General features: G+C 32.9%; 1 long non-coding RNA gene across 2 annotated transcripts; it reads left to right on the top strand.

Annotated features, from left to right (window-relative positions):
• Positions 1 to 11,458: 11,458 nt before the first annotated feature.
• On the top strand, positions 11,459 to 17,475 carry LOC121726185. 2 transcript variants are annotated; one of them, XR_006035497.1, is made up of 7 exons: positions 11,459 to 11,571; positions 12,026 to 12,241; positions 12,798 to 12,849; positions 13,350 to 13,415; positions 15,536 to 15,610; positions 15,874 to 15,936; positions 17,322 to 17,475. It is a non-coding gene; the product is annotated as an uncharacterized LOC121726185 (long non-coding RNA). The 2 variants fall into 2 exon arrangements; XR_006035498.1 differs by lacking the exon at positions 12,798 to 12,849.
• The last annotated feature ends 3,528 nt before the right edge of the window (positions 17,476 to 21,003 follow it).

Raw genomic sequence — 21,003 nt, 5'->3', positions numbered from 1 at the left:
CGCTCCCTTTGCCTGTCCCGACCGGGACGAATAAAAAAAAAAGTCTATGACTTTATCTATGGGCAAAACTCTCGAGATGTCAATTGTCATTTGTGTTTTGTCAGAATCATAGACTTAATCATAGACTTTAATAGTTTATGGACTTAATACTGTCGTATATCAAGGCATAGATAATACAGATATGTATCAAGGTTTATGGATGGTTTCAGGTGGACGAAACTTCCGAACAAAAAAAAATTGGGTTCGAAATTTAAACGAGGTGACTGAAGCGAGACAATTATATTTGAATCTGTGCGATTCAAATATAATTGTCTCGCTCATAAATAGTGTGTACTCTTTCTAACATTAAGTAAGCGTTTCCCGCCAATGTCCGCCGCGGTTTTTAAATTTATTTGAATTTGGATAGATTCAGAAAAATTTTCTCCGTGTTTGAACAATTGTTAAACTCGCTTTTGTATTAAAATAGACCCAAAAAAATTTATAAAATGAGTCAGAAAAAGTACAAAAAGTGTGAAATCTGCATGGGACGTAATATCGATAAGAAAACTACTTATTAGCAAGATTTCCCACCAACAAGGAACGGTAAGTAAAATTTTAGTACTAATGTGTAAGATGTATTTTCAAATTTAAAGCAAAATATATTTAAATAAAACGATGCGCGTCAAAACTCGTTTATCGCGCAGGAACCGTACATTTTTCCGGGACAAAAAGTATCCTATGTCCATTCCCTATACCTACTTACTCAAAAGTATCTCCATGCTTTTCAGCAAAATCGGTTCAGTGGTTTAGGCGTGAAGAGGTAACAGACAGATAGACGGACACTTTCACATTTATAATAATAGGTAGTAGGTAATAACTAATAAGTAATATAAGTAAAGTATATATTAAAACGTATGGATAGTCCACATACTTACTACTTACAATATTATGCAACTGCAACTTTCGTTTTACATAATATTATTATTCTTTCAGTTGTAAGAAATGGGTTCAAGCCACTGGGAAACCAGCATTAGCTAGCTTAACTATTGGTCAGTTACATTATTCTCATTTCTTATGTGGTAAACACTTTCCTGTTAATAACTTCCGTAACAAAGGAACACCACTAACTGCAACTTCCGTAACAAAGGAACACGACTAACTGCAACTGCTTAAGCTTATGTCACCAATACCTGTAAATGCAATATTTATACACAAAACAGTAACAATTGGAGGTAAGTTTGTATAATTATTATAATATTTTGTTTCAACACAAACATTAGTAGGTATAGCATTAAGACTAATAATAATTGCCAGGCATTTCGATAAAACTAGGTTTATGATTGTAAATCAGGCCAAAATTTAAGGTAGACCAGCTTTTGTGGCTTGGGCTCCATCTAGAATTTCATCCTGGCAATTGGCATGTTATATGATTTCATCTTTTTAAACAAAAATCTTGTAAGGATGCTGAGTTGATTGATATGACTGAGATTGAAATGCTAACTATAGCGTGTTCAGTCTTTTTTATATAGTATTATGATTGTCTAGCTAGCTAGGTTTGACAATACAGCAATCATACATTAATTACTTTAGCACAGGTACCTTGCCAAGAAAATGCATGATAGAATATTTTCAAAAACATTGCACACATGATTAAAAAGTGGTTCAATAATATCTTCTCTCTTTCTATAACCTGAATAGTTTACCACTGTAATCAAACTGAAATATTATGTGTATCATTGAATGAAAGTGCAATTGTGTTTATGTACTTAGCTTTTAAACTTACAATAGAACAGATTACCAGTAATATGAGAATCAATATTAAAAGATTTTATGAATCCAAATGTAAGTTCAGATTAAATTTACATCCAAGTAGGTATAACTTACAAACACAACACTTTAAGCAAGTATTTAGAAGTATCCAATCAATATTAAAAGATTATATTTGAATTTTACAGACACTAATGAAATCTCCAGAGCCACCAACCACAATAATGTTATGAATGAGCAAAATTATTTTCTGCCATTTGATAAATCCAAATGTAAGTTCACTTTATTTACATCCATCCAAGTAGTATATACTTACAAACCCAGCACTTTATGCATGCATTTTTCTACTAATATTGTAATGACCAATTCTCTATGTTTTCCAGGCACTAAAAATATGTTACAACTTACAAGATGACACAGTGTTGGATGAGAATAGAAGAAAATATTGTGATGAAGGTAAGTAACAAGACATGAACATAGTTTATTTCTTGTTTATAGTATATTATAATTACACTAACGTTGAAAAAAACGTGTTTTCTAACTAAAGTACACTGTAATATACTTAGGTATATTATATTCTAGAATTAAGATTCTATTTTAAAGTTTCTAATAATTGCAGACTGAGACATAGTATTAAATTTTTTATATTAGTAGTATCTAGTAGGTACACATGTTTACAACAACACATGAAGTCGGTTAGAACTAGACATTATTTTAATTAATATTATAATTTTTATGTAATTAATCTAAATAAACTTGTCTCGACTCTTGTAGTTTGTAAACAGTGTTGCCAACCACCTTACAGCGCTAAGCTGTAGATATGCTACAAAAAAACTGTAGAAAACTGTAAATCTCAAATTGAAAAACAGTAAATCTACAGTTTTATCCTTTATGATTTTTTATCAATTATTATGGTAATAAATAGAATAATATGTTTTAGGAAGCCGGAAATTAAAAACCAGAAATATCATGAAGTATGTTTGTTTTACATTATGTTTAATCGACTGAGCGATCGATCGATCGGTAAGGGGCTTATTAATTCCACCTTACTAATAATTTTAGACTTCTGATTGTACCCAAAGAAATACTTAATACAAACTACGTAGCAATTGCACCAATCAAAAGCCCCTATTCTTCTGATTTAGTATGCTAATTAGGATCCTAACTTTCTACGACTGTCTGCAATTAACGCCATCTATTAAATCGATTGATGACCATTACCTCTGTTTCGATTAGAGAAGGCTCGACTAGGCTTTAAGTGAACGTGGCGAAAAAAGGAACTAACGCTGTCATCATACAAAAACGCCAGTTTTGACAGTTCTCCTTTACCAGCAGCGCCCTCGCCCACATTCATTTAAAGCCTTGTCGCACTTTATATTAAGTTTAATATCATAAAATAGATGACGCCAGCTAGCTCATAAAAACTGTAGATTTCGAGGCCTAAACTGAAAACTGAGAGGATTCCCGAAAAACTGTAGATCTACAGCTAAAACTGAGGGGTTGGCTACACTGTTTGTAAACACAAACTTTAATGGCCCGTCCGCACGTTTGCCAAACCTCAACAAATGGTCACAAATACAAACGTGCGGATAGGGTGTTTGGCTTGGTTTGTTTGGGTTTGCAAAGACTTGTAGCCGATCCGACCCAGTGTCGGTTATTTGATACAAATCAAAGGGAATTTGCCGCAAGCGTTTGCCACTCGTCCACACGTTTGTGCGCGTTCATTCTTGTCGATGCACTGTAAGCGAACAGACGTGCTATACGTACGTAGTATCCCCTTAGTAGTCTGTGTGTGCTTTCGAAAAATTAATGACTGGTGGTCAAATGAAAACGTATTAAATTATAGCCGTATGTGTCGTAAAATATATCCTCCTTCTTTTTGGAAGTCGGTTGAAAAGTAGCCTAAGTTACTCGTTACTACATCAGCTATCTACCAAAAAAAGTCCCGTCAAAATAGCTCCAGCTGTTTCAGAGATTAGTCGGAACAAACAGACAGACAGACATACAGACAAAAATTGTAAAAAATGTTGTTTTGGTGTATGTAGCGTATATAATATATTATTCTTTCAATATTACAAACAGACACTCCAATTTTATTGATATGTATAGATAAAAATATCTGCCAAATGTTTATATAGCCGATACAGCATATCGATGTCCGTCATGCTTGCCGCGTCAGAACAAACTAACTCACTCGCAAGCGTGTGGATGGATTTCGAAATCAAACCAAACGTTTGTGTCCATTTGTGGCGATTTGGAATTTTAGCAAACGCCAAACGTGCGGACGTAGCATAAATTGTAGCAGTGTTGCCAACTCTTCAAAACATTTTCCTCCTAAATCAACAGCTTCAAAACAGTTTCTTTTTCAAAACTCACTAAATTTCAACCGAAACCCCAATAATAATTAAATCAAAATATTTAAAATTACTTGGGATGTTTTCTACTAATAGTTATTACTATACTTTGGAGATTTTTGTTCTCCCAAACAGCGATTTTCTTTATATATTTCAATAAACTCCCCTAAGCCCGCGTGCTGTAATTTTTTACTATAAGTACCTACATAATTATAATATATTATATTATGTATTTAAGATTTTTATTAGAAGATACACATATTAAATACACATCCAAAACCCAGGTACTTACTAGAAAACTCGAAACCCCAATAATAATTAAATCAAAATATTTAAAATTACTTGGGATGTTTTCTACTAATAGTTATTACTATACTAAGGGAATTTTTGGTTTCCCAAACAGCGATTTTCTTTATATATTTCAATAAACTCCCCTAAGCCCGCGTGTTGTAATTTTTTACTATAAGTACCTACATAATTATAATATATTATATTATGTATTTAAGATTTTTATTAGAAGATACACATTGTTCCGTCGGCGGGATTCAAACCCGCGACCCCCAGCTTCAACGCTGACAAGTGGCAAGTAACAACACGCCTAATCTAAAAAATCACTGAGCCACAGAGGTCGTCAATGCAGTCCTGCGGGGCTAAAATGGTCGCATAGCAATTCCTCTCAACTTTACTCTGTCTAGGCTCTCAACAATCAATTCACAAAATTAATTGTCAAAACTGTCAAACTAACAAATGTCAAATTAGTACAAATATACGAATCTTATTAATTATTATGATTTTTTTTAATTAATTAGGTAATTAAAAATTAATACAAACTAGATCCCGACAGACAGGATATGAATGTGTCAAACTGTCAATGGGTGCTGCAGCTGGTAAAGGAGAACTGTCAAAAATTACGTTTTGTATGATAAAAGCGTTAGTCATGGAATTAATATATACTAGTTATGCGTAGTATATATTAATTCCAAGGCGTTAGTTCCTTTTCTCGCCACGTACATAGAGCCTTGTCGAAATGTAATTCGACATTTGTCAGTTTGACAGTTTTGACAATTCATTTTCTGGAGGAATTGCAAGTCGTTGACTCAAGTCGCATCCAGGCTCGGTGTTGCCGGCCACAATGCACGCTGCGACAACATTCACAATCCCGCATAAGTCGGCGGACGGCAAAGCGGTCTGCCGTGAATGTTCCCTCTTTAAATAAACGTGGCGAAAAAAGGAACTAACGCTGCCATCATAGAAAAACGTCATTTTTGACAGTATTTGACAGTTCTTCTTCACGAGCTGCCACCGCCTACTTTCATATAAAGCCTTGTCGCACTGTAGTAATATTATAAACTAGACGTTCCGCGCGGCTTCGCCCGCGTAAATTAGATGTTTCACAAAAAAATTAGTCCACCAAAAAAAACTTATGATCCTTCACGTGGTCTACTTCTTATCTGATCCAAATAACACAAAAAATGCTCTAGTAGTTCGTAAGACAAACCCTTTCATATATATTCCCCCGTTTTTTTCCACATTTTCCTCTATTTCTTCGCTCTTATTAGTTTTAGCGTGATAAAATGTAACCTATAGCCTTCCTCGATAACTGATCTATCTAACACTGAAAGAATTTTTCAAATCGGATCAGTAGTTCCTGAGATTAGCGCGTGCAAATTAGCCCTTTCAAATAATTTCCACCGTTTTTCTTACATTTTTCTCTATTTCTTCGCTCCTATTAGTCTTAGCGTGATAAAATACAGCCTATATCCTTCCTCGATAACTGGGCTATCTAATACTGAAATAATTTTTCAAATCGAAACAGTAGTTCCTGATATTAGCGCATTTAAATAAGCCCTTTCAAATAATTTCCCCCGTTTTTTCCAAATTTTCCTCTATTTCTTCGCTCCTATTAGTCCTACCGTGATAAAATATAGCCTATAGCCTTCCTCGATAAATGGACTATCTAACAGTGAAAGAATTTTTCAAATCGGACCAATAGTTCCTGAGATTAGTGCGTTCAAACAAACAAACTAACAAACTCTTCCGCTTTATAATATTAGTATAGACAAAAGTGTGTCTGTCTGTCTGATACATGTTCACGCCCAAACCGCTGAACCGATTGTACTGAATTTTGGTATGGAGATACTTTGAGCCTCGGAAAAGGACAAGGGATACTTTTTGCCTCGGAAAATGTACGGTTCCCACACAATAAACTTTTATTATTTTCGCCTAAACTATTTAATCTATTTTGATGAAATTTGGCATGGAGATACTACTTTTAATCTATTTTTTCTTAACTATACCAATTCGAATTAATTAATAATAGACAACTTTTGTCGGGTCAGCTAGTCTAGTATCTATATATAAATACGCGAGAGAAAAACTTTGTTTCCCTTTTGACAAAAAATGCGGGAACGTAGGTGAATGAAAATTTGCACATTTATAGTTTATATGGTGAAGGAGTGCATCGAACTAATATTATTTTGAAATTATGCTTTTATCATACATTTTTTTAACAAATAAAATATTACACACATAACAATGCACTACAAAGTGCAAACTCAAAAAGATGACAGCTTTTTGAGTGACAAGCCTATACATACGAATTATACTCTTTTATTTATGGTTAAAGTCTGTTGACAAGTTGACAACAGTTGACAAGAAAATGAATTATAGTTTTTTTTTATTGAATCTGAGATACTATTAGACAATGCTTACACAGCCAGTTTGAGATCAGCTGAGTCCCAGAGACAAGAGTTGAAAAAAAATAATGATAAAGTCAATATTTTTTTACAAAATAAAGTAGTCCTAATGTCGTTGAAACTAAGGTCGAATTTCGGCCATTGGGCGATCTCTAGTAAAATAAAAACCATAATATGTAGGTACTAGAGTTCTTACTTGTACATAACATTTTGTAAAACCTTGTATAAGAAAATTAACATAGATACTATTAATTATTTTAGGTGCTACAATCCCACAGACTGATACAGAAACAAATGGTACTCCCATTTGTTCATCATCTGTTGATATCATGTCCGAAAACGAGAGTCGCAAGAAAATGCTAGCTTTATTGCTAGCTATTTTATAAGCTACAGCTAGCGCCACTTTCAACTGTCATTTACTGCGTACAGCTGGACACTTTTTCAAATATCCCCACATATAAGATAATTCTCCTCCATCTACACTCCATATTATATATATTAAGATCTTAATATTATATCTATAGAAGAGTAGTTATAATTTTTAAAAAAATGTTAAAATCGATATGTAATGTGTACTGACACCAGTGTCCGACTCTTACACTACGTCTGCACGTTTGGCGTTTGCTACAAACTCCAAATCGCCACAAATGGTCACAAACGTTTGGCTTGATTTAGAAATCCATCCACACGCTTGCGAGTGAATTAGTTTGTTTTAACGCGGCAAGCATGACGGACATCAAAGTTGCTGTATCGGCTATAAACATTTGGCAGTTATTTTTATCTATACTTACATATAAATAAAATTGAAGTGTCTGTTTGTAATATTAAAATAATATATTATATACGCTACATACACCAATACAAAACTTTTTAAAAAATTTGTCTGTATGTCTGTTTGTTTGTTCCGGCTAATCTCTGAAACAGCTGTAGCTATTTTGACGGGACTTTTTTTGGTAGATAGCTGATGTAGTAACGAGTAACTTAGGCTACTTTTCAACCGACTTCCAAAAAGAAGGAGGATATATTTTACTTTGACGCGGACGAAGTCGCGGGCAACAGCTAGTTATAAATATAAGAAAACGAGTGTAAAAAAAACGACACATACGGCTATAATTTAATACGTTTTCATTTGACCACCAGTCATTCATTTTTCGAAAGCACACACAGACTACTAAAGGGATACTACGTACGTATAGCACGTCTGTTCGCTTACAGAGCATCGATAAGAATGAACGCGCACAAACGTGTGGACGAGTGGCAAATGCTTGCGGCAAATTCCCTTTGATTTGTGTCATGAAACCGACACTGGGTCGGATCGGCTACAATCTTTGCAAACCTAAACAAACCAAGCCAAACACCCTATCCACACGTTTGTATTTGTGAGGTTTGGCAAACGTGCGGACGGGCCATATGTCACGTTTGGCATATTTTATCGACAAATTGGCTCTTAATTTTCTCACTCTCACTGTTGTAAAATGGCACACACTAATCTGACCAAAACTTCTCATGTAAATATCTCTATGAAGATAAAAAGGTCTCATTTATTAGTTAAACTTGTGGACTAAGCTTCTACAGACAAAAGTGTTATGAATTTTGTGGAATAAGACAAAGAAAATCCAAAGTTCGAGGAAAAAATTGTATACTTATTATAAATTAATGGCTTTTTGTAAATAATCTAGAGCATAAAGGTACAATTCCATCACGATCGATTGCGGCCGCGCGCGACCTACGACTGTCGTCGGCCGCTCGGCGCTCTGTAATACAATTATTAATTTGTTACACACGTACGTCATACATGTTATGTACCATCGAGGAAATTGATTCCTAGGCAGTTGAGGGACCTACGTCATTTGGTCGGGCTTATGTCAATTCAGTGTTAGCTGTGATCTGTCATGTCGGCTGGGTTTGACTTAACGCGACCAAATTACTTAGGTCCACCATCTGCCTAGGAATCAACTTCTCTGATAGTACATATCGCGAGCGGCCGACGACAGTATTCACTTTGACGAGTTTCACGAGTGACGACAGTCGTAGGTCACGTGCGTAGGCGATCGATCGCGATGCACGGAAGCGGTTATTTTTTATTTTAAAAATTTAGAGGAGGTTTTTATTGTAATAAATTCCTTAGCTTTGCTCTTAAGTCAGATAATTTAGAAGTTATATCGATTTTTATGAGGTGTTATGAATATCAGAGCCAGAGAAAAAAATCAAAAGTTAGAGAAAAAAATATATTTTGTGTTGGGAGTTGGGACACATTGTAATTTGGCCTCTGTTAAAAAGGCTAGTTTCATTTTTTGCAAAAGCATTTGCATAGCATTGCACGAAGCTTCGGAGGTAGCACTAATTTCTATTACTGCGCATGCGCTAAAGCTGCACAATAAAGCCGGCGCTAGACATGGGCTTCAAAGTTTGCTCAAACTTTGCACAAATAGGAAAATGCCAGCAATTAACTTTGCACAAATAGGCAAATGTCAGTGCCACACTTGGCGAATTTGCGTATTTGATCACATGTCTGGCACCGGCTTAAGCTTAATTGAAAAAATATGTAACGAATACGACTAAGATTATCAACATTTTAATTGCAACCGATTTAATTGAATTGTGATTCTGTAAATACTGAAGAATGGCTTCACTTTTGTGTTAAATGAAAAATCACTGTGTGTACTGTCAACATGATGACTAATTTACTGTGTTCAAAGTTGTAACGTAGTTTATAATATTATCATCTTTGTTCAAAGTTAAGGTATATATAGTCTGTCAAGAAAGTCATGACAGGCGCGAAAATTTTTAAATGAAATAAAAAATATGAAAACTTTATTAATTCGAGATAAAAATGTGCAAGGTGACAATATTTAAAATGTAATAAGCGTTCTCTGTGAAAATACAAAGAAAAAATACACCTTAAAAACGTGATTACGTTTAGAAAATTTTCCCGCCTATCATGACTTTCTTGACGGACTATATTATAATAATTTAAAATATTAAGCCGGCGCCAGACATGGGCTTCAAAGTTTGAGCAAACTTTGCACAAATAGGAAAATGCTAGTAATAACTTTGCACAAATAGGCAAATGTCAGTGCCACACTTGGCGGATTTGCGTATTTGATCACATGTCTGGCGCCCGCATAAACATGACTAGTGATTGGCCAGTACCAGTCATTGGACAGAGCACAAAAACACTATATTTATTAAGGTTGCTTTGGAAACTACCTGTTTTTCTTTAAAATCTACTTTAAAAACAGTCAGTTTAGCAACATCAAGTATGGTGTTTTTGTGATTTTTCCAATGACTAGTACTGTCCAATCTACTAGTCATTTACCCTTTTTGTTTTTTAATAAAACATTTTTTTGCATTGAATGTTTCTTTTATTTACCTTGATACATAAAGCAGATTTTTGGGAGACTTTTGCCCATAAAGTAGCTCTAGCCTTAAAAAAAAATTTTTTTTTTCACTTTTGAGGCTTTTGCCATTTAGGCAGAGGCTCTAAAAATATACATATCGTCACTTTAGTTTTTAATCCGTGGCACTTAAAAATTTTAACTTCAGTTTCAATTTAAAAAAATAAATGTTAATTTTTTTTCTTCTAAGTCCGACCTCTTGTTACGTAGTATATGACATTCCAGGGGGGGGACAGAACCATGTAATTGGTGCCCCTCAAGGTCACACTCACACATACAAATCGATACAAAACTTTTACTCCTTCTTTTTATATTGTTTTCCGGAGCTTTGATCATAACATTGTAAATTGCCAGTGGCAAAGAAACTAAAAAAAATTGACGTAAAACCAAAACAGAATTTTGGTAAAGGAATTGAATATTCTTTTACTTTAATATAAAATTAAGAGAAGTATATATATTTATATATTTCTCTTTTTAAATTTAATTTATATTTTCTCTATTTAAATGAAGAGAAAAAATAACATTGTAAATTACCAGTGGCAAAGAAACTTAAAAAAATTGACGTAAAACCAAAACAGAATTTTGGTAAAGGAATTGAATATTCTTTTACATAATATTATTATTATAAAATTAAGAGAAAGTATAAGGGACCTCAAAGGGGTTTCTTTTTAAAGAGTCGTCGAATGAAGTACTTTTCAACCTTATAATAGTTTATTTAAAGTTTCTTTTATTATGATGTCTGTCAGTTGACAGAAAAAATGTGTAAGTGGGCAAATTTACTATATAAACATAACAAGTAATTTGCTTAATTCATTCATGAAGCCCTAAGCGGCCGCATCCGGCCGCGATAACAATAGAAAAGCTATTGTGTCTCGTTATTCCACGATCGATGGGTTAAAAGGTAAAATACACATGACAATTATTATCGTAATGATTTATCTCCTTGATGTTAAAATCGAACGACAAATTGAACGTGTGTAGCAATATCGCAAACGATTTTACGTTCAAAAGATCGATTGGACGATTTTCTTGACGATCGATCGGAACGACAAATTGTCCCGTGTATGGGCACCTTAACAACTAAGTTTGTTAAGCAAATTACTTGTTATGTTTATATCAGCATAATTAATTATAAGTAATGTTTAGTTTTGATTTTTAGCGCATTATAATTATTATTCATTATTAACTACACTAGCAACATTTCGTGTAATAATTGGGCAGATAAACAAAAATAATTGGCAACATTCGAAAATGGCTGCCGTTAAAGAAACTGATTTCTAATTTATTCAAAATTTGTTTATTATTCATAAAATAAAATCAGAGATAATTATTTACAATGAGCAGTCGTTGCATTTTTGGAGGGTTCGCCACAGGAAAGTAAGTATTAAAGTAGCGTATATTAGAACTTAGTTATTTGCATAACCTCGCAGCCTCGTAATATTGTAAGTTTATCGTAATTATTTATCAATTAGTCATTTATCAGTTACAATTATTGTAAATAAAATCAGAACCATCACTGGCTTTTTTCGTGTTTTAACTATATTTATTCGCATAGAGTGGTACATACTACGTAGTACATATTAGTACAATGTAACCTACAATCTAGATTTCATAATATTATGGTATGGTCAGACTATTTTCTATTTATTATCTTTTGGGATCATATATCACACGTTTTCCGTCACCGGATTCTTATGAGGTTTAACTATATTGATACGCATACGGCATATAGTTGTACATACGTACGTACGTAGTACATAGTAGTACAAACAATCCAGATTTCATATGCTGTGGTCAGACGATTTTCTAGTTATTATCAATTATCTTTTAGGATCAACCTTAGATACCGTCACCAAATATCCAGTTATATCCAGTTCTATACGAAGAGTGGTTGGAAGTCGTCCCAAGCAGATTTAAAAACGAAAATTGCTATCGCAAGTATAGAGTTTGCGATAGACATTTTGAACCAGAAGGAAAGTACGGGAAGGGTCGCCTTCAAAGATAGCGATTCCTAAACTACATTTACCTAGTGAGCCTACCACAGTTGGTAAGTACATTAAAAGTAATTATAGAATTAATTTCCTGCAATGCAATGTAACTACTATGATTATCTAAAACAGTGGTTCTTAACCGGTGGTCTGCGGACCACAGGTGGTCGCTGAAAGCATTCCAAGTGTTACGCAAAGCCATTCTAATAATATGTATGTGACAATTCAGAAGTTAGTTAATAGTATGGACTATGCAGTCACAAAAATCACATTTTATTAAAATCTGTAACTTTTCGATTTTTGCAAAATAAAAAAAATGTATGTGCTAATATTTATACAGTTGTCCTTGTTTTCTTTATCAATAAAACCTTAGTTTTGGTAAACCAGCGGGTGGTCACGGCTAGACAATCATTTGGTGAAATGGGGCCATTTCACCAAATGATTGTCTAGCCGTGACTAAAAGGTTAAGAACCACTGATCTAAAATTATAGTAGCCAAATGTGCGTATATTATTTAATAATAAAACAACACACACAAAGTAGATAATTTTGTATTGGAATATGGTTTGGTGAGTTTAATGTTATTCATCACAAGATTATATTATCATCTTTACAGATACACATTTTCCCTGTGCACTCTACACTAAACACTGATTTACCAACCTTAAGTAGGTAGTGATGTAATGTAATAATATGTACACATTATACAATATAGTACAGGATTAACGCCTCCGTGGTCTAGTGGTATAGAGCGCGGCTCTTGACTCGGAGGTCGTGGGTTCGATTCCCGCGTTGGAAACATGTTATTTCCAAGTTTGGTTAGGACAATGGAGGCTGATCACCTGATTGTCTGACAAGTAAGATGCTCCATGCGTCGGATGGGCATGTAAAAAGTCGGTCCTGCGCCTGATCTCTCGCCAGTCGTGTCGGTCGTCCGTCCCACTGGGTTATGAGAGTAAAGGAATAGAGAGTGCTCTTGTGTACTGCGCACACACTAGGGCACTATAAAATTACTCCTGCGTAGCTGGCCTGGTTTCAATGAAACCGGCCGCCGTCACCGAAACCGGTGTTGGGAGCTATTATTATTATAGTACTGGATTCCTAGATAATTTTTGAAAAGGAAAGGCAATACTTCAACATATTATAATATATTTTATGAATGTTTCAGGAAATCAAGTGGTTGATGATGCGGGATGTGTATTACAAAATCCTATAGAAGTTGAGGTTGCTTCAAGTAAGTAACTAGTCTTTATATTAAAAGTTATTGTATAACACAATAGTATAATAAAACAAATGTGCTATTAACGTCAGCTGTATCGACACACATGACAAATCATTAGATCTAAAAAAAAAATGGTTGACTTTTTAAATGAATATAAAAAGAATAATAGTAATAATATCTATGGACACTTCACACCACGTCAGTCTGACTCTGGCCCCGTGCTAAGTACCTGAAGGACTTGTGTTACGGGTACCAGACAACGGAAATATATTTAATACTTTTATACTATACATATATTTAAGATTTTTATTATATTATACACATATTTAATACACATCCACGACCCAGGAACTTTGAAAAATTTTTGTTCCGTCGGCGGGATTCTAACCCGCGACCCCCGTCTTGAGCTACCGATAGCCCACCAACTGAGCCACAGAGGTCGTCGAAGGAAAGGCAATACTTCAACATATTATCCATACTAATATTATAAATGCGAAAGTATCTCTGTCTGTCTGTCTGTCTGTCTCGCTTTCACGCCAAAACTACTGAACCGATTGCAATGAAATTTTGAACACAGTTATTCTAGAGTCTGAGAAAGGACATAGGTAGGCTACATTTTGATGTGGGAAAATATCTTATTTCTATGAAAATATCGATGAAAATTAATTCGCATTGCGAGTGGCCAGCGCTCATCCCGGGGGTCCTGGGTTCTAGTCCCGCAGGCGGAACAAAAAGTTTTCAATGTTCCTGGGTCTTGGATGTGTATTTTAATATAATATTTCAAAAATCTTAAATGTATTAATTTATGTATAATATTATAAACAATCCAGAAATATATCGATGCAATGAACATTTTAGTTCTAATATGATTCAACAGATGGCGTTTTATTTTTTACTTTATTGTAACATAGAACTAATCATACTTATTAATTAGTATGTTTTTGATTATAGTTTTTAATACGTTAGAATATTATGTTTAATAATATAATCACTTGGTATAATAATAATCAATCTATCTTATCTTATAGAACTCCTACTGCATTTCTAATATATGTGACAAGTTGACAACAGAAGGCGCTCTAAAATAAAGGAGTTCGAGTGTACCGTGTTGGCCTATATTCCATCTAGAAAATATATCAATGCAATCAACATTTTTAATTCTAATATATGAAAACAGATGGCGTTTTATTTTTTACTTTATTATTGTAACAGAACTAATCATACCTACTTTACTATATAATATTGTTTTTATTCATAACTAGCTGTTGCCCGCGACTTCGTCCGCGTGGACTTCAGTTTATAGCGCGCGGTGTCAACAAAATTTGTGTCAAATTTAAAAACTTTTTAAAACCCTGGTAAGTGGTACCCCTCTTAGGGCCGCGCTACACCGGAATGGCAGCGCTGAAAGTGCTCGCCTCGCCGCTGCTATTCCGGTGTAGCGCGGCCCTTAATTAATCAAAATACCCAAAAACAGCTGTGCAGTGTGCACATAATCTATACTAATATTAAAAATGCGAAAGTATCTCTGTCTGTCTGTCTGTCTGTCTGTCAGTCTCGTTTTCACGCCAAACGCCAAAACTACCGAACCGATTGTAATGAAATTTTGTATACAGATAGTCTAAAGCCTGAGAAAGGACATAGGCATAGAAAATGCGTAAATTTGTTCAAATTAAGTTAGTTCCAACAATTCATAATAGATGGCACCGTGCGTCTTCTACATCGCGCTGACGCTTGCTCAAAAGTCTTTCTATAAGACGTGGTATCATCTTACATTTAAGTTTCGATTTTTTTCGATTGTTATATCTATTCTAGGGTATTAAATAACTCAGTACTTTATCTGTGCAGTGACGTAACCTTAAACCTATCAATGATAAATAGTTTATGGGTAAAGTTGTGTAATTGGAGGGCTAAATAAGCTTTACAATTTGGCATAAAATATAAAGTTTAATATAAAAAAATTAAATACTTATTGCGTGCACACTGCACAGCTGTATTGATTTAAGGGGTACCAGGGTTTTTTTATAAAAGCTTTTGACATCAATTTTGTTGACATCGCGCGCTATAAACTAAAGTCCACGCGGACGAAGTCGCGGGCAACAGCTAGTACCTAATATATTTTATGAATGTTTCAGGAAATCAAGTGGTTGATGATGCGGGATGTGTATTACAAAATCCTATAGAAGTTAAGGTTGCTTCAAGTACAAGTTGTAAGTAACTTGTCTTTATATTAGAAGTTATTGTATAACACAATAGTATAATAAAACATTAATGTGCTATTGACGTCAGGTGTATCAACACACATGACAAATCATTAGATCTAAAAACATCTATTTTCATATGTGTTACCTAAATATGTGGCCATCCGCTATAGAAGGAATTTTAAACATCCACCCTGAAAATGGTTGACTTTTTAAATGAATATATAAAAAGAATAAAATATGTATACAGATTTTCATGATATTATTTATAGGTACTTGGGGTGGACTAATACATGAAGAATCTATACCCTATGTAGGAGTTTATTGTGCTTCTGGTAAGTATTTTTACTATTTAACATTTTTATAGTGCTTGCACTGAAGTGCAACTCTAAGTAACTCGCCTTAGCGATGTCCCGGTGATAGTTAGTGTAAAAGGTTCTGGGAACAAAAAGGCCGAAAAAAACGTTTTTTTTTTTTTTATTATTATTAAATAAGGGGGCAAACGAGCAAACGGGTCACCTGATGGTAAACAACTACCGTCGCCCATGGACACTCGCAACATCAGAAGAGCTGCAGGTGCGTTGCCGGTCTTTTAAGAGGGTATACGCTCACTACTTCGATGCTTTTAAAAATTTTTAAAAGCATCTAAATAGTCCATTTGTTTATAATTTTTTTATAAACGAATGGCGGAAAAATTTTTTTTTTTAGTTAATACATGTCTTTCATTGATATAAAAACAATTATGTGATAATAAATTAAACAATTTTTTTTTGACAATATTACTTTGATTTCTAGTTTTTTGTTCAGATTAAAAAAATATATATACAAAGTATTAAACATTTTTAAACTTTAATGGCGTGATCTTGTTAAGTATGTTTATATCAAGGGCTCCACGAAGTGAACAATTTTTACGAAAATTATTTAAACATTTTTTTTTAATGTACAATGAGGACGGAAGTTCGAAAAAATTTCGTTAGTTAACATTTGTCTAATTTGTTGAAAAATTAACTTTAAGTTAAATTTCCAACGGGAGCGAATTCTTTGAAGTGTTCGGAATACACCATAAGTTTTTTTTTTAATTTTAAATTAATATATAATACCTTAAAAAAATAATTAGTGTGACGTGCTCGGTTTTGAAGCCGCGCGCGCTACCTAAAAATGCCGCGCGGCCTACTTTCAGCGTTAAATTAAAATTATAAATACTAGAGATAGAATTCCGGGAGTTGAGAGTCTTTTTATGGAAATTTCCTCCTCTTAAAGAATCCTTTTTTTTTAAATTTCTTAAATGTTAATAGTTTCGGAGTTTCTAACAAAAATCCTAATACCTTTTTTTGCAACCTAATTTGCTTATAACTTTTGCAATTTTTTGTGTGCTAATACACGCTTCCGATACATTTTTCAAGACGTCTTCCCGAATCTAATGAGCTATCGCACGTAGTTTTAGGACCCTTATCTCTATATTTCGCCATTCTCAACTTATCGCTTAGACTATATCGTCTAGGCTCTAGGGCATAAATAAAAAAAAATCTACCAAGTGCGGGTCAGAGTCAAACGATGTGTTCCGTGAGATTTGGCGATTAAAATAATTTTTGAAGTTATTTTCTAGGGTCTAGAAAAGGTATTTAAAAAACAAATTAATATTTGTTTTTTGAATAATACCTTATCTAGACCCTAAAAAATAACTAACAGTACGTTAAAATAAATCATTTTAATTTTACAGTGACATGCATCAAGAAAACGAAACCAACAGTTTTGATATGGGAGGAGATGAATATTGATTTGGAGAAAGGATGACAACGCCGAAGCGGACCTACGCATCAAATACGCTACTGAATAGAATATATTATTCTTACAGATAATAAAACCTAAGGAAGCGTGACTGTCAAAATATTCGGCCAAGTGCGAGTTGGACTCGCGCACGAAGGGTTCGGTACCGTTAGAGAGCAAAAATAGGCCAAAATTGTGTTTTTTGTATGGGAATTTTTAAATTTCCCTTAAATTTTTATTTTATTTTAATTAATTATTGCCGTAGACATACAATAAGGGCCTTCGTGAAAATATAATGTGCCTACCTGTTGCCATTTTTGATATAGAGCAAAAAAGGCCGAAAAAATCACGTTTCTTGTATGGGAGACACTCTTAAGTATTTTTTTTAAGTATTTGTTGTTATAGCGGCAACCGAAATACACAATCTGTGAAAATTTCAAAAGTACCTATAGCGGTTCTTGAGTTACAGCCTGGAGACAGACAGACGGACGGACAGACATCGAAGTCTTAGTAAAAGAACCCTAAAAATCCATGAGTCTACAAAATTAGTGCCGAATACATGCATGATGCTATTGTCATATTTTAGTGTGCGAAAAGGAACTGAATTCAAAACGGTTGAAGTGTGGGTGTTACGTTTCCTTAGTTTTTATTATTCTTAATAATATGAAGAATATTACAATAATACAATCATCAATTGTACAAACATGTATAACATTTATATTTTTCTAAATCTTAGCAGTAAATTAAGGATTGAGCTAGATAAGACTAGGACGAGTCGGCGCATGAGTACCGAAAACTATTCCACCTCAATTTTTTTATGCGATCCTCTTCAAATTGCCCTCCTGATGATATAAATGCATGTTGTTTAAACAAACATTGTTTAAACAATTGCAAGGAATTGTTATTTTTCAACCGAACAAATTTTTTTATATTTTTTATTGAAATACCAATAAAAAAGGTTCTATGACTTTTTACGATAAAGTTAATATTTTTAAAGATATGAATTTTAAAAGGTTCGAAAAACCTCAAATTTGGGTACTTTCGACCGATGAAAAATGTATTAAAGCAAAAAAAAAGGCCAAAGTAATATATTTTTTTAAATTTATTTTTTTTTAAATAGTTAATAATATTGTTAATAGAGATTTCAAAAAATTTCATTGTTTATATTTTTTTTTATCTTAGCAAAAAGTAGACAAAAAATTGTGTTTTTTTGTATGGGAGCCCTTAAACAGTTACATTATTTTAATTTTATTATTAACTAGCTGTCCCGGTGAACTTCGTGTCACCTTCCCTGGACATCTACGAATATTTTAAGACTAAAGTTAGCCCAATCCGTTCAGCCGTTTTCTTGTTTTAGCGTTACTAACACAATTGAAAATCCATTTTATATATAAAAGTGTTGTTTTTAGCCTTTTTCAGAAAATTTTAATTTTTTTTTAGAATTTTTCTCTCCGTAAGAACCATCCTCGTACTTCAAGGAATATTTAAAAAAAAGAATTAGCGAAATCGGTCCAACCGTTCTCGAGTTTTGCGCTTAGCAACACATTCAGCGACTCATTTTTATATTATAGATTATTAAATTACAAATATAATTAAGGATTTCGTGAAATTTTCAAGTGCCTCGCTGTTACTATTATTGATTACGAGCAAAAAAGGCCAAAAAAATCACGTTTCTTGTATGGGAGCCCCCCTAAATATTGACTTTATTTTATTTCTAGTGTTTGTTCTTATAGCGGCAATAGAAATACACAATCTGTAAAAATGTCAGAAGTCTAGATATAGCGGTTCTTCAGATACAGCCTGGAGACATATAGACAAACAGGCAGACGGACAGACAACGAAATCGTAGTAAACCCTATTATTAAGACTTCTGAAATTTTCACAGATTGTGTATATCTGTTGCCGCTATAACTACAAATACTAAAAATAAAATAAAGTATATCATTTAAGGGAGGCTCCCATACAAGAAACGTGATTTTTTTGGCCTTTTTTGCTCGTAATCAATAATAGTATCAGTTAGGCACTTGAAATTTTCATCAAATCTTTAATTATATTTGTACTTTAATAATTAATAATAAAATTAAAATAAAGTAATTGTTTAAGGGAGTAATTGTACAAAAACACAATTTTTGTCTACTTTTGCTAAGATAAAAAAAAGATATAAACAATGAAATTTTTTGAAATCTCTATTAACAATGTTATTGACTATTGTATACAGAATTTAAAAAAAAATGTTACTTTGACATTATTATTTTTTTAAATATATTTTTCATCGGTCGAAAGTACCCAAATTTGAGGTTTTTCGAACCTTTAAAAATTCGTATCTTTAAAAATATTAACTTTATCGTAAAAAGTCATAGGACCTTTTTTATTGGTATTTCAATAAAGAATATTTATTATAATAAAGAATATTAATTTGTTCGGTTGAAAAATAACAATTCCTTGCAATTGTTTAAACAATGTTTGTTTAAACAATATGGCACCGGGTTGCGCCCTGGCAACATGCATTTATATCATCAGGAGGGCAATTTGAAGAGGATCGCATAAAAAAATTGAGGTGGAATAGTTTTCGGTACTCATGCGCCGACTCGTGCTAGTCTAAGATTAACAAAAACCCGTTATTATGAATAATTATAACATTTTTGTAACTATTTTGAAACACTTAATTAAATTGTGTTATGAATGTAACGTTGTAAACTCAGTTTAATTTCAATTGAATATAAATAATAAGTTTATTCGTAATATTCTTCATTAACAAAGTCAAACGGAAAAAATGCAAACTGTATATCTACAGTTTGTTAAAAAAGTCTTCAGACTATTTATTATCAATTGTACAAACATGTATAACTTAATATATATTTTTCTAAATCTTAGCAGTAAATTATGGATTGAGCTAGATTAACAAAAAACTCGTTATTATGAATAATTATAATATTTCTGTAACTATTTCAAAACACTTTATTGAATAGTGTTATGAATGTAACGTTGTAAACTCAGTTTAATTTCAATTGAATGTGAATAATAAGTTTTGATTGAGTGATGCATAACAAAATGTTTTACGGAAAAAATGCAAACTGTAGGTAGATTGTTAAAAAATCTTCAGACTATTTATTATCAATTGTTATACAAACATGTATAACGTAATATATATTTTTCTAAATCTTAGCAGTAAATTATGGATTGAGCTAGATTAACAAAAAACTCGTTATTATGAATAATTATAATATTTCTGTAACTATTTCAAAACACTTTATTGAAAAGTGTTATGAATGTAACGTTGTAAACTCAGTTTAATTTCAATTGAATGTGAATAATAAGTTTTGATTGAGTGATGCATAACAAAATGTTTTACGGAAAAAATGCAAACTGTAGGTAGATTGTTAAAAAATCTTCAGACTATTTATTATCAATTGTTATACAAACATGTATAACGTAATATATATTTTTCTAAATCTTAGCAGTAAATTATGGATTGAGCTTGATTAACAAAAAACCCGTTATTATAAATTTTGTAACTATTTAAAACACTTGATTGAATAGTGTTATGATTGTAACATTGTAAACTCAGTTTAATTTCAATTGAATGTAAATTAATTAGTTTTGATTGATTGATGCATAACAAAATGTTTTAACTT

This window comes from Aricia agestis, chromosome 4 (genome assembly GCF_905147365.1).
Source record: "Aricia agestis chromosome 4, ilAriAges1.1, whole genome shotgun sequence".
In the NCBI taxonomy this organism is placed as follows: domain Eukaryota; kingdom Metazoa; phylum Arthropoda; class Insecta; order Lepidoptera; family Lycaenidae; genus Aricia; species Aricia agestis.
The sequence above is the reverse complement of the archived record's forward strand: the minus strand, read 5'-3'. Positions and strand labels throughout refer to the sequence as shown.